Source organism: Octopus sinensis, linkage group LG16, assembly GCF_006345805.1.
Source record: "Octopus sinensis linkage group LG16, ASM634580v1, whole genome shotgun sequence".
Classification (NCBI taxonomy): domain Eukaryota; kingdom Metazoa; phylum Mollusca; class Cephalopoda; order Octopoda; family Octopodidae; genus Octopus; species Octopus sinensis.
In genome coordinates this window covers 54,940,792-54,955,791 of record NC_043012.1, presented here as the reverse complement: position 1 = coordinate 54,955,791, position 15,000 = coordinate 54,940,792, and positions in this window count along the sequence as shown.

The following is a 15,000-nucleotide window of genomic DNA, read 5'->3' as shown; positions in this document are numbered from 1 at the left end:
GCCCATGTTTCACTACCATGTAGCATGGCTGTACGTACACATGCATCATATAGTAGTCTGCCTTTTACTCTTAGCGAGAGGCCTTTTGTCACCAGCAGGGGTAAGAGCTCTCTAAACTTTGCCCAGGCTATTCTTACTCTAGCAGTTACACTTTCAGCACACCCACCCCCGCTACTGACTTGGTCTCCTAGGTAGCGGAAGCTATCAACTACTTCTAGTTTGTCTCCCTGGAACGTGGTAGAAGTTGGTCTCTGCACATTTCCAGTGTTTATTGCTCCTGAGCATCTGCCATATATATATATATATATATATATATAAACTGGCATTATTACGAATGATTTGAAATTTGAGTAAAATATATCAAAACAAGATAAAACTATCATAAAAATATGTCTGAAGTAATATGTATTAAAACATTATGTATATTATTTCTGATTTGGGCCTGTGATCAGCAATTTTGAAGGATGAAAGGCAAAGTTGACCCCAGCAGAATTTGAACTCAGAATGTAAAGATGAATGAAATGTCACAAAGCATTTTCTCTGGCATGCTCATCATTCTGCAAGCACACCACTTTAATAATACTGATACACAAAAAAACAATAATGATAATAATAATGGTTTCAAATTTTGGCACAAGACCAACAAGTTCAGTGGAGGGTAAGTCAATTACATTGGCCCCAGTGTTCAAGTGGATGAATGACAAAGTTGACTACAGCAGAATTTGAACTTAGAACATAAGGACAAATAGAATGCCACACTGTATTTTGCCCGGTAGGCTAACAATTTTGCCAGCTTGCTGCCTTTATAATAATAATAATAGTAATAATAATAATAAAAATAATAATAAAAATAATAATAAAAATAATAATAATAATAATAATAATAATAATAATAATAATAAAAATAATAATAATGATGATAATAATAATAATAATAAAAATAATAATAATAATGATAATGATAATAATAATAATAATAATAATAATAATGATAATAATAATAATAATAATAAACCTCGAATAATAATAATAATAATAATAATAATAATAATAATAATAATAATAATAATAATAATAATAATGATAATAATAATAATAATAACTGTCAGTTGTTTGACCTTAACCGGTTGAGCATGTCCCTTAGTGGCTGACGATATGTGCATCTCTGATCACGAGCAGAAGTAGTGGGGGAGCATCATAGCCATGTGTTGAGAGGGATTCTTTGGGGTTTGAATAATTCACATTTGGAAACAGGGGTGTTTCGTTCAACATCCTTAAACAACCCTTATTCAGAGACCTTTTGAGCGGGATGGGCTACTCGACCAGAACAAAATTCTAACTGGGCCCCACCTGCAAGGTCATGTGCTGTTTATCTTGATATGAGATCACCTTGTCGCGCGCATATGGTTGTGATGCATGTGCCTAGTGTACCTTTATCAGACGGGTAGTCATGATGGGTATACTGGGTTTCGTATATTTTACCCCAGTGTCACTTTGATGGCATGCACTGCTCTCTCACTCAATAATAAAATAATGATAATAATAATAATAATAATAATAATAATAAAATAATAATATAAATATAATATGATAATAATAATAAACCCAATATAATAATAAAATAATAATAATAATAATAATAATAATAATAATAATAATGGTTTCAGATTTTGGCACAAGGCCAGCAAGTTCAGGGGAGGGGTAAGTTGAATCCATTGACCCCAGTGCTTAACTGGTACTTATTTTATCGACCCCAAAAGGATGAAAGGCAAATTTGTCTGCAGTGGAATTTGAACTCAGAAAGTATACATGGATAAAATGCTGCCAAGCATTTTTTTCAGGTGCTCTAACGGTTCTGGAAGCTCACCACCTTATAATAATAATTTAGTGCAAATAAGACTTTAAAACTGATAATTCACACGATTTGGGGTTTTTTTAATGACATAATTAAATTAGAAACAACGTTACGTCTCTTTTGTATTTTTTTTATTGTGTTTAAACAAAGATGGACATTCTCATTCAATTCTTTGACCACCCACTTTTTATTTTAATACATTTACTTTTTATGTAGTTTTTGATTTGAAATTAATCAAAAAAAATAAAAGGAACTGAAATGATTTTATATGCCAAATTAAAGCATTGGGGTGATTAGGTGTAAGAGAGGATATTTCTGTAATTAAAATTTGCACACGAATAACAGTTTAATATAATTAAAAGAAAAATGAATTGAAATTTTTTTTTGTGGTTCAAATTTAAATTCCAGTTTTGTTTCTTATTACTATTGTTTTGTTTTTCTTTTTTGTTGTTGTTGTTGTCACAAAATACATTTTATAATTAAATTTCAGTTCAATTCTGAATTTGAAATCAAATTTACCAATTCAGTTTTTCACCTCCTGTGTTGGTTTATTTTATGAAAAGTTATTTCAGTTTTATGTAATTTGAAATATCCTCCCCTATCTCATCTTCTACACAACCTGAATTAAATCCCCATTGTTGGTTTTTTTTAATATCTAATACACATTTTATAACATCTCATAATATGGTAGTATAATTACAACAGTGTCATACAATGTGATATAGTAGTTGTAACAAAACTTTCACATAATCTACAGATTTGGACAGGAGGAACAATAATAAATATGAATTACACTCACAAAAAATTACTTTTCATTAAATAGAAGGGGAAAAAATGGCATAATTATATTTATTCCTTCAGAATTTGTTACAAATTAACAGCTTTACATACAAAAAAAAAAGTTTAAGCAGGCAGGAAAAAACATTGGCATGATAAATCTGAAATATAATAATTGATTAGTACTCACATAAGATATGTGAAAATGGATCTATGTAAATACTACTAAACATATTAATTAATATCCCACAGAATTAGTTTCATTTACTAAATGAAAAATTAAGTTGTCATTAGGGAATCTTTGGGAAGCATCTTTGGTAAATGCAATTATTAATGAGAGGTTTTTTAAATGTAATTTAGGTAATTCTTAAAATTGGGAACTTGTTAAATAATAAACAATTACAGATTAATTCTAATATCCAATTCCATAGGAGAAAAGAAAAAATACAGAAAACAGAAAATTGCTTCGTTAAAAGAACAAAAACATTTAAACATGTCTGAAAAATGTTTTATTAATTGATATTAAAAGAAAATTCTACTGTTGAAGATATTTTTTAAGTGCTGACATTACTGTTTAAACGCATATAAGACATGTATTCTGTTGCAACTTTCAAGCTAAAAGCATAAGTGCAATACAGTGAAATATTTCTTGATACCTCAAATTTGAACAGACTAATAGCATCAGTAGCCAGCATCAATAAGTACAAGTAAATAAAAATAAAAATAAACTATAACAGGAATGATTTATATACCATAAATCTTCGAGTATAATCCGCATTTTTTCCCCAAAATTTAAAGGTCAAAATCCCTAGTGCGTACTATATACGAGGTTAAAAATGAAAAATATTTTCTAAGCAACATCCAAGTCTCTATTTGCTGTCTGGCAATGTTTATTCAGACGCATTTTGTGATGTCGGGCACGAAAATACCTCAAGCTAAGCCTGAAAGCAATGAAGTCATAAAAGAATCATCCATAACTCGCAGTAAGCAACATTTATTAAAATAAAAATATTCAGAACACCGAATAACATGTAACAAAAACAGTTTGCAAACATATTTACATTCCCATATAACAGTTAAGAACATTACCATTATTGTATAACGCATGCACGGAAGTGTTTGTTCGACTAGGTGCTGCTGGTTTAATTATGCATGACTCAAGTTAGAGAAGGGGTGCATATTATACACAAGGTTTAGGTTTTTCAGAGGTACAGCCCCCTAAAAATCCCTTGCGTATTATACTCAAGGGCGGACTATACTCGAGGATTTACAGTAATACAAATTTTAGAAGATGGAATAGCATACACTTTATATGTGATTGGCAACACAGTTATTTGGCAATCAAAATATTTATGGTTTGAGTCTCATCAGTAAGCTTGTTATTCTTTTCTGTCACAAACTGGGGTTTACAATATCTAATGTAGCATCAAACAGAAACACAGTGGTATGTTTTAAAAGAATATAAAAAATGTAGCATCACATGGTTCTGGGTTCAGTCCCACTGTGAGGAACCTTGGGCAAGTGTCTTCTACCATAGCTTCAGGCAGACCAAAACCTTGTGAGTGGATTTGGCTGACAGAAACTAAAAAGAAGCCCATCATATGTATATGTATATATATATATATATATATATATAGTATATATATATATATATACAAAATAAGAAAATGGAGAAACACATCTTAATCAATGATCAACTACCAGATAAAACCCAATCAATACATATATATATAAACATATATATATATATATATATATATATATATATATATATAATAGTACACAGAGATCCAGATATTCTCAGTGTAGAAAACACTTAGTAGTACTCAAGAGATTTAAACTTGAGTGGGTATAGCAGTAAATGTAGGGATAATTAAGTTACACAGATCAATATATAAAGTACATTAAATCCATCATCATCATCCAGTGTGTTAAATCCAGGTTTTGTCCCTGTTAATGGGGGTGGCCGTATCTACTGCAATGCCATAGCAACCACCCTCACACCGTCTCACAATCTTGCCCAGTTTTGGGTGTCCTCCTTTTTCAAACCAACCCTCCCAATCTCCTCTTCCACCTATCCCCTCTGCCTTTTTCTTGATCTACCTCGCTTTCTCGCTCCATTTACCTCAAACGCAATCACCCTCCTCGGAACATGGTCTTCATACCTCCTCAACACATACCCATACCACACCACTCCATTTGCCCTTGCCAACCATTCCAATGATTCCTCTGTCCTCAGCATTCCCATCAAATCCTCAGTCTTCCTCTAACCAAACAGCTTCACTCCACACATTTCTCTCACCATTGCTCTCTCAGACCTTCTCAAAATTGCCATCGCTCTTTCCCTCAGACACCCATATCTCACTCCCAGACAACATGAAATACATGCATACATATAAAAAGGTCCGACTTACACAGAATACAAATGAATTAAAGGGGTTGAGGAAAAGTATTACAAATCCAACAACTGTTTCTGAGGGATTGCTGATCCATAATAATCTTTGTCGATTGATTCCATCATAGGATGAGATGAGACTCCACCTTCAGTGAAGAAATCTTCCATTTGAGATGTTAAAGGAAAGAAATTCAAAGATGGAATGTTGGATTTGTAATACTTTTCTTCAACCCCTTTAATTCTCTACATCATTTGTATTCTGTGTAAGAAGGACATTTTTATATGCATACATATATACATTTTTGTATTTCATGTATTTAATGTACTTTATATATTGATTTGTCTAATTTGCTTTTCCTGACTTTACTTTACATATATATATATATATATATATATATACACATATATATAGAGAGATATAGGCGGCAGCTGGCAGACACGTTAGCACACCGGGCGAAATGCGTAGCCGTATTTCGTCTGCCGTTACGTTCTGAGTTCAAATTCCGCCGAGGTCGACTTTGCCTTCATCCTTTCGGGGTCGATAAATTAAGTACCAGTTTCGCACTGGGTGATGTAACGACTTAATCCCTTGTCTGTCCTTGTTTGTCCCCTCTATTTTAGCTCCTTGTGGGTAGTAAAGAAATATATATGTATGTGTATATATATATATATATATATAATATATATATCTATATATATATATATATGATGTATATATTATACTATATATATATATATATATATATATTAATATATATATATTATATATACATTATATACATATACATATATATATATATATATATATATATATATATATATATATATATATATATATATATTATACACATACACACATTTATGTGTGTGTGCCTTTGTATCTGTGTTTGTCCCCCACCACTGCTTGATAACTAGTGTCGATTTGTTTACATGCCCATAACTTAGTGGTTCAGCAAAATAAACTGATAAAATAAGTACCAGACTCAACATATAAGTACTTGGATTGATTCATTTGACTAAAATTCTTCAAGGTGGTGCCCCAGTATGGCCACACTATAATGACTGAAACAAATAAAAGATAAAAGATCATTCTAATAAAGAATTTTGCTACCAAAAGTTAAATTTTCTTTAGAGATTTAGAAAAGAAGGAATATATTCTTAGAACAGAGATCTTATCTGAATGCTTGAAGCAGTGAAGATACTCAAGGCCAAGGTGATGGTGTGAAACTGTGTGAAAGAATTCAGCCTACCGCTCAAAAACAGAACCAGATCTTTTGCTGGTCTTCTAAACAGTTTCCCCTATCGAATTTCGCTCACAAGGCTTTGGTCAATCTCTAGTTATGATAGAAAATAACTTACCCAAGGTGCCACTTAATGGGATTAGATCTGAAACCACAAAATTTTAAAGCAAACTTCTTAACCCCATAGCCATGCTTCTGTTCTCTCCTTTTGGGTTTGGTACATGTTCTTTCAGCCATACATTTTCTCTCAGCTAGATAGTATACATATATATATATTATATATATATATATATATATATATAGATATATATATATATATATATATATATATATATATATATATATATATATATATATATGTATATGTATATATGTTAATCAAAGTTTACTGTATTTATATCCATCACAACTTATCTTGCCAATTGGTTTTTCATAGTAGGTGTTCAACAGGGTGTTAAATAACAGCCTGATTATGTAACCTTGTGTTCTTCAGAGATGGCAGTTATAAGATCAAATATGTCAACTGCCATATATATACACATATATATTTAATAGCAATTTGACTTATTTCCATGCAACTTAAAATTGTTGCCACTGGTACCAATGTCCTATCTAACAATATAGACTAGAGAACACAGACAAGAACTGATGTTGCTTCTGAACCAATAACACCATGTGATCTGAGTTGACCAATAGAGGCCTAACATCTTAGAAGGCATCTGGAATCTGTCTCGTTTCTCGTTACTCAATTTCCAAATGCTTAATGAGCTAAGTTTTTTTCTGCAAGCCTCTTAAACTTTAAGTTGCATGGCGCTGCATCAAACTCTTATTAAATTATGCATGTAATTCTTACTAAATATGTTGAGTGATACTTTCTTTCATTTGTCCACCCACTCACATATGTAAGTGTGCGTGTGTGTGTGTGTGTGTGTGTGTGTGTGTGGTGTGTGTGTGTGTGTATTTATATTTATATTGTGGAGCAATATATTCCTAGTTATGCCATATCGCCATATAAATAGTCAGAATGTTACCGATGCTTTTTTGCGCCAACTAATGCACTTGGCACAATATTGATCACTCTTCAGACATGCTGGCCAGAAGCACAGCTTCTTTTATGCTGGAGGTAAATATACAGTCCTAATTTGCACACACACACACACACACACACACACACATATATATCAGTCAATGATCAGAATAAATGAATTCATTCATTTACCTTTTGGTCAGTTATGTAAGTTTTCTTGAACTATTGCAAAGTGGTACGAAATACCCAAGGGTGTAGCTATACATTTCACAACTGAAAATAATTTACAATTTAGAATGTTGTAAAAGAGATCCATTAGACATTGACTATGGTTCATTGGTTCAAACTGGATAAAGAAACCACACTAGAGTATTAAAGGAGTAGAAAGACCAAGGAACTCATATGTTTTTTTTTTATATTATCCTCAGTTGGTTAATGTCTCAAACTAGTTCACAATACTAAAAATACTATTTACACTATTTAGCCTCAAAAATCTCTGAATGACTAATTGGTTATTTAAACGCCAAGAAAACATTGAATCATCTGGCCTTTTTTCTTTCTCAACTAGAAATGCCTCAAAGAATTGTGTCATAGACAAATATCCAAAATTGTAGGATTGTCTATCCTCTGATGACATCATATCAAATTAAAAACATAGCAAACAAGCAATAGATAAAAAAAAATCAAAAGTAAGAAAGCATATGCAGTACTCCTATTTCTTTGGATGGACGGAAGATATTTCTTAGTTGTGAATAAGAAACTTCTAAACATAAGGCAATGCCAGAACATTAAATTAACTTTGAAATTCATAATTATAAAATAAAATTAAATAATGCTTATTTGAAGCATAACATCAGCAGGAAAGTTTTGTTTCATCACAAAAATTTGGGGCCTTTAATGATAGAAGCTTGTACAGTTGTAAAAACAGGAACCATTCATTAAAATCTGAGTCAACTCAATACAACAAGGAATGTCATATGAGCTATGGAAGTCAATGTAATGTTCATTGACTATATAAAATTAGATAGAGATAGGTGTAAATATCCTTCATTTATATTTTCACTTGAAAAAATATTATGTTTTAACTATTTAAACAAAGTAAAACGGATCAGCAGTGATTTCATTTGCAGTTCAATTCAACACAAAGTAACAACTCTCTCTTTTTACTCTTTTACTTGTTTCAGTCATTTGACTGCGGCCATGCTGGAGCACCGCCTTTAGTCGAGCAAATCGACCCCGGGACTTATTCTTTGTAAGCCCAGTACTTATTCTATCGGTCTCTTTCGCCGAACCGCTAAGTGACGGGGACGTAAACACACCAGCATCGGTTGTCAAGCAATGCTAGGGGGACAAACACAGACACACAAACATATACACACACACTTATATATATATATACATATATACGACAGGCTTCTTTCAGTTTCCGTCTACCAAATCCACTCACAAGGCATTGGTCGGCCCGGGGCTATAGCAGAAGACACTTGCCCAAGGTGCCACGCAGTGGGACTGAACCCGGAACCATGTGGTTGGTTAGCAAGCTACTTACCACACAGCCACTCCTGCGCCTATCAAGGAAACTTTCTTAGTTGAATGTTAAAATTTTTTCTTTTTAATCGTACAAGAGAATAAGACTCTTTGTAATGTTAAGTTCTCCAAAATAGTTTTTATTAAATAAAAACTATTTCTTCTATATATCTCACAGAGTATCATTCCACCCACCACCCACCCTTCCACAACACCTTGCAATATATATATATATATATATATATATATATAACTAGCTATAGTTCAGAGAGTTTTTCAAATGTATTTTCCAGTTCAGTTGACGGTTATCTTTCATCAAAGAAAAATAAGAAAGTGTCATAATATATACTTGGTAGAAATGTAAATAAACAAGTAGAAAAATAAATGCCAAGTCTATTATTTAATGTAGAGGGTTTTCTTTTTCTTTAAAAAAAAAAATTGAAACTATTATATTGTGTTAGGAATTGCAAATGTTATTCAAATTGATGAATCATTACATGTTTATTGTGTTAAATCTAAACACAAATATAGACAGAACACAACAAAGAAGGAAGATGAATTTGAGTGCCAGATGGGGTTCTGATTTGTTGTATTTTCTCTCTCTCCTCTCTCTCCTCTCTCTCTCTCTCTCTCTCTCTCTCTCTCTCTCTCTCTCTTTCTCTCTACCTATGTTTTAAATATATAAGATATATAATATATACAGGTGTTTTCTTTGGATAGTTGTAGCTTAAATAGTAAATCAATTGTTTAATGAACCCTTATATTTAGAGAAATGAGATAACAAATTTTAAGGATTAGTTTAACTGCTGAATCAGCCCAGCTCAAAACCCAGAATTTCTTATGATTAAGCACATGACCATTTGTGCCTAGTATGGTTGTGAGTATAGGCCACTAAACTGATCACAGTAGATGGTTGTTACTAATTTTAGTAAGCGAGGAAGAATGAAAAAGCAAAAGCCATTATTAGCAGATTTGAGCTCTGATCAAAAAATGACTAGATCTGCTCTTTAATGCAAACAGTCTCATAATTGGCAAACAAATTTAAAAATTTTTTCAAAGACATTTTAAATTTACAAAATGAAATATATTTACTTCCACCATTACAAGATCCACTCATGTTGTGATGTGGTGGCTGCTATGCCTCAATGACCGTGAGAGCTAGTCCATCAGTGTGCAAACTCTTGGTAGGACTTCTCATGTTAAACAGGTCAAAGGATAGAGGCCAGATTAATATGGATCACCTCTTCTCAGAAGTAAAAATGGGTCTGCATAGGGCCAACATCCCTACTTAGAAAACACAATGTTACAGAAGCATCAGTAATAATTCAAAACCCATAAGACCTGAGAGAGGACAGTCCATGATCAAGAACAGTATAGAAAAGTCACAAATGACTCACACTCTATAAGGGAGTGAAGGATTTAACAATAAGTACATTTACTTCAGAGAGAAATAATATTTTTACATACATTTGTCAATGATATCATGAGCAGGAATGTGTAAGGGGTGATGGTCTTTACAATTACACATCATTATGTTGTTTCTTCCTTTCTTTCATTATTGTAATCTTATTTTCATTGGTTTATCAGTTAACCAGTTATCACATGATTACAATGTTTAGCCACCTGCGTAGCACCAAATAGTTTTGCTATATTGCACTCACCTCGTCTTCAATTTCTCTCTAATTGACAACACACTTCTCTCCAGATCCCAGCTTTCCCACCACCCACCCATCACCCCAAAGGATTCAGTGTTTAAATTTATATCACATTTTTTACCGGACAACATGTTATGTCGCACGTTCGGATGGCCTCTACTCAACTCTACTCTGCTCCTACTACCCTGTTCTAGTCTACTCTCTCTACTACTACTCAGCTGTGCTCTGACTAGTCTAGGACTGCTAGACTTCTCCCTTGATATCTACGTATTGGGCTAGTCTACTTCATCGTCTGGGGGCGTCTACACAACACAACAACAACCCTTTAATTTTTTAATGCTCCATTTATTACATATGTTAACATCCAGCATATGGGATGTTCTTAATTGGAAAACCTTTTGAACACAGATCCCTTTGACTAGGTCTGATCCACGGCTAAACAATAACAATATACTAATACATACTGATCCATTGCTGGTGTTGTTGTTTAATCCCAGGTCAACCCAGATTGAGCAGATCTATGATCAAAAGAAAACCAGCTGTGTCCACTCAGTCTTTTTAGAGTTATATAGGATTATATTATTCACTGTATTCTTTCATCATCATCATCATCATCATCGTTTAACGTCCGCTTTCCATGCTAGCATGGGTTGGATGTTTTGACTGAGGACTGGTGAACCAGATGGCTGTGCCAGGCTCCAATCTGATCTGGAAGAGTTTCTTCAGCTTGATGCCCTTCCTAACGCCAACCACTCCGAGAGTGTAGTGGGTGCTTTTAAAGTGCCACTGGCACGAGGGCCAGTCTGGTGGTACTGACAACGGCCATGCTCGAAAATGGTGTTTTTTACGTGCCACCTGCACAGGAGTCAGTCCAGCGGCACTGGCAACGACCTTGCTCAAATGTTTTGTTCATGTGCCAGTGAGGCGATGCTGACAAATATCACGTTCAAATGATGCTCTTTATGTGCCAGACAGCTGCTCTGGCATTGATCCTGCTTGGATGGAGCTGTTAACGCTCCACTGGCATGGGTGCCAGTCATCGAATTTGGTTCAATTTCGATTTTACTGATGTGATTTAGAGGGAATTTGGCTTTTATTTCTAGCCAGTTTTGCAGCTATGTTGGTGTTCCTTTTATTGGCTCATTGCTTTATTCATGCAGATTACATATCTAAATTACATCATTTCTAAAACTATTCTATTTTGCTACACACACAAATGACAACATTATTGTAACATAGTGGCAAATATATAATATATAACAAAGTCTCAGAGTGTAGAAGAAGCCAGGAAAATCTATTTGCATGGAAGCCAAATAATTTTAGAAATTAAAATTATTAAGTTAAAAACCTTATTAATATATTTCACTGCTCTTCTCAACCCTGTATTCTGAGATACTTTTTAATAAAAATAATAATAAATGTTCAAATCTATATACACCTTCTTACTATCTATATCTAATATAACTACTCCTTTAAATTTTTAGAAAAGTATAGGTTTATTTGAGCTGTTATTAACACTATCCTTTACAAGCTAAGTTTTAAGTGACATTAATTTCAATTTATTATTATTATTATTTTATTCATTTATTTTCAATTTTTATTCATTTAATTTCAATTTATTATTATTACTTTTTTATTCAAACTGTTTGATCTGGTTTAGTATAATCTGTGTATTATCTGTTATCTAGTATTATTTTGTGAAATTAATAGTTTATATACAACAGATAAAACATTTTGACAACACTGGCTTTAATCATTTATATTTAATCCTTTCATAACTGTATTTCTGTTAAAATTCATTCCTTTGTTTTAATTAATTTTTTTAGATAATTAAGAAATTTAGTAAAATATCAAAATTAAACTGGCAATTGGAACATAATCAACATGAAATTTTGGTGGATGATTTTAATTTAGATCAGTATAAAGCATGAAGTTTGTAACCTAGAACTTGGGCCAGTCTTAGGTAGGTTGGTATTAAAAAGGATAACCGTTTTGTCATCGTATTTCTGTTAAAATTCATTGCCTTTGTTTCAACTAATTTTCAAACTAACAAAGAATTTAGTAAAATAACTTTGTTAAAATTAAGCTAGTGTTTGGAAAATAAATCAAATAAAATTTGATAGGTTTTAATTATATCAATTTAATACTGGAAATTTATATCATAAAACCAGAGGCAAACTCAAATGGATTGAAATCAAAAAGGTTAATGTATTTTCCATAAGAAAATTAAAATTTTTAAGACGTTTTCAATCACTTTGTGCTTTTGATTCATTTTGATTGTATGGTTGGATTTTGCTGTGCATAACTAGTCTTTGCTATGCTATGTTAACCATGACACTGTGTATGTATGTAGCATGGACTACCACACTTTTATTAACACGTGAATTATTATTTCATCTCTCTCACATATTGTCATGCTGCCCAGCAATGAAAATACAGGTGCAGAACTTCAGACTTTAAAATGAACTGACTACAGTAGATTTTTGCACCCTTTCAGAAATTTCTTAATTATTGGCTGTAGTTATAGGTATAGAGTCATGTGACATGAACATGATGTCCAATTAGTTTAAATTGATATTCTAATCCAACCAATCAGCAATTTGACAAAAGATGTACATGCTATTGAGAAAATTACCGAGATTGGTGTTGTGAAACAAAAATATCTTGTGCTATTTTGTTCTGCCAGAGTTACAACAAATATGCCATTGTCACTCTTGCCAAGTGTAATGAACCAGTGATTAGTCCCTTGGAAATCTGTAACCAACACTGGTTATTGTTCACAAAATACAAGATATAAAACAGTTACAAATTTTGACACAAAACCACAAAACTTTTAGAGGAAGGGATAGCTGAATGTATTAACCCCAGTGCTCAAATGGTTGGCATTTATTTTATCAACCACAAAAGGATGAAAACCAAAGGCAAACTCATCAGAATATGAGCTCAACATAAAGAACTAGAAGAAACACTAAACATTTCATCTGCCTTAATGCAAGGTGTAAAATAAACAATAAAATAAGACAGTGTTAGACCCTTCAAGAAAATCAAAACTTATTTCTTTGTTTATTGAGATTCAGATAATTTGTTTCTTTTTAACAAAATTTGTGAACAATAATTCCTATTTTTTAATAAGCCCACTGGTTATTCACGACACCAGTTCCTTGTTAGGCATGTAATTCTCTGTATACCACTAGCAGAGATATCACATCTATCTCCAGCAGTTGAGCATATACCACTGACAAGGCCAGGGAATGCCAAAATCATGTGATCTGATAGTCTTGGTGATAGCAATGGCAGGTGATTTATCTCCCCTCTAGCAATGTAAACAGGAGTGATTATATGCACCAAAAAGCCTATATGAGAGGTCTTCTCATGGTAACTATTGCAGCATTCTGTGTCCTAACACAACATCCACTTTTAAGTGGGGTCAAATATTACCTTTCCATATTAATACTGCTTTTGTTGTTAATGATTACTTTTTAATTGTTCCTCATTCTTTTTGTATCACATAAAAAATGGTTTTGTTTTTAGTAGGTTTTACCTTCAATGGGTTAAAAATCTCAGAAAGGCATATGATTGAGGAAGAGTCCTTACTGAAATATTTGTATCATCCAATAAAATTTACCAGATTGAATTTTATAAAGAATACATATTCTCCAGAACAATCATCATCATCATCATCATCATCATTTAGCGTCCGTTTTCCATGCTAGCATGGGTTGGACGGTTCTACTGGGGTCTGTGAAGCCAGAAGGCTTCATCAGGCCCAGTCAAATCTGGCAGTGTTTCTACGGCTGGATGCCCTTCCTAACGCCAACCACTCCGTGAGTGTAGTGGGTGCTTTTTACGTGCCACCCGCACTGGTGCCAGACAGAGCTGGCAAACGGCCACGAACGGATGGTGCTTTTTATGTGCCACCGGCACGAGGGCCAGGCGAGGCTGGCAACGGACACGAAACGGGGCGGTGCTGGCAACGGTCGCGAAACGGAAAGTTCTCTTACATGCCACCGGCACTGGTAACACATCTGCAATTTCCATTGATCGATTTCCATTGATCGATTTCGATTCTGATCCTCACTTGCCTCAATGGGTCTTCACAAGCAGAGTTTCGACATGCCACCGGCACTGGTAGCACATCCGCAATTTCCATTGATCGATTTCGATTCTGATCCTCACTTGCCTCAACACGTCTTCACAAGTAGAGCTTTGTGTCCCAAGAAGGGAAGGTATGCATACGTAGGCTGGCTCCATCCCATGTAGAAGGCCACGGGTTGTGGACTCACTTGTCTGCCGGGTCTTCTCGCGCACAGCACACTTCCAGAGGTCTCGGTCTCTAGTCATTTCCTCAGTGAGACCTAAAGTTCAAAGGTCGTGCTTCACCACCTCGTCCCAGGTTTTCCTGGGTCTGCCTCTTCCACAGGTTCCTCAACCGCTAGGGTGTGGCACTTTTTCACACAACTATCTTCATCCATTCTCGCCACATGACCATACCAGCGCAAACGTCTCTCTTGCACACCACAACT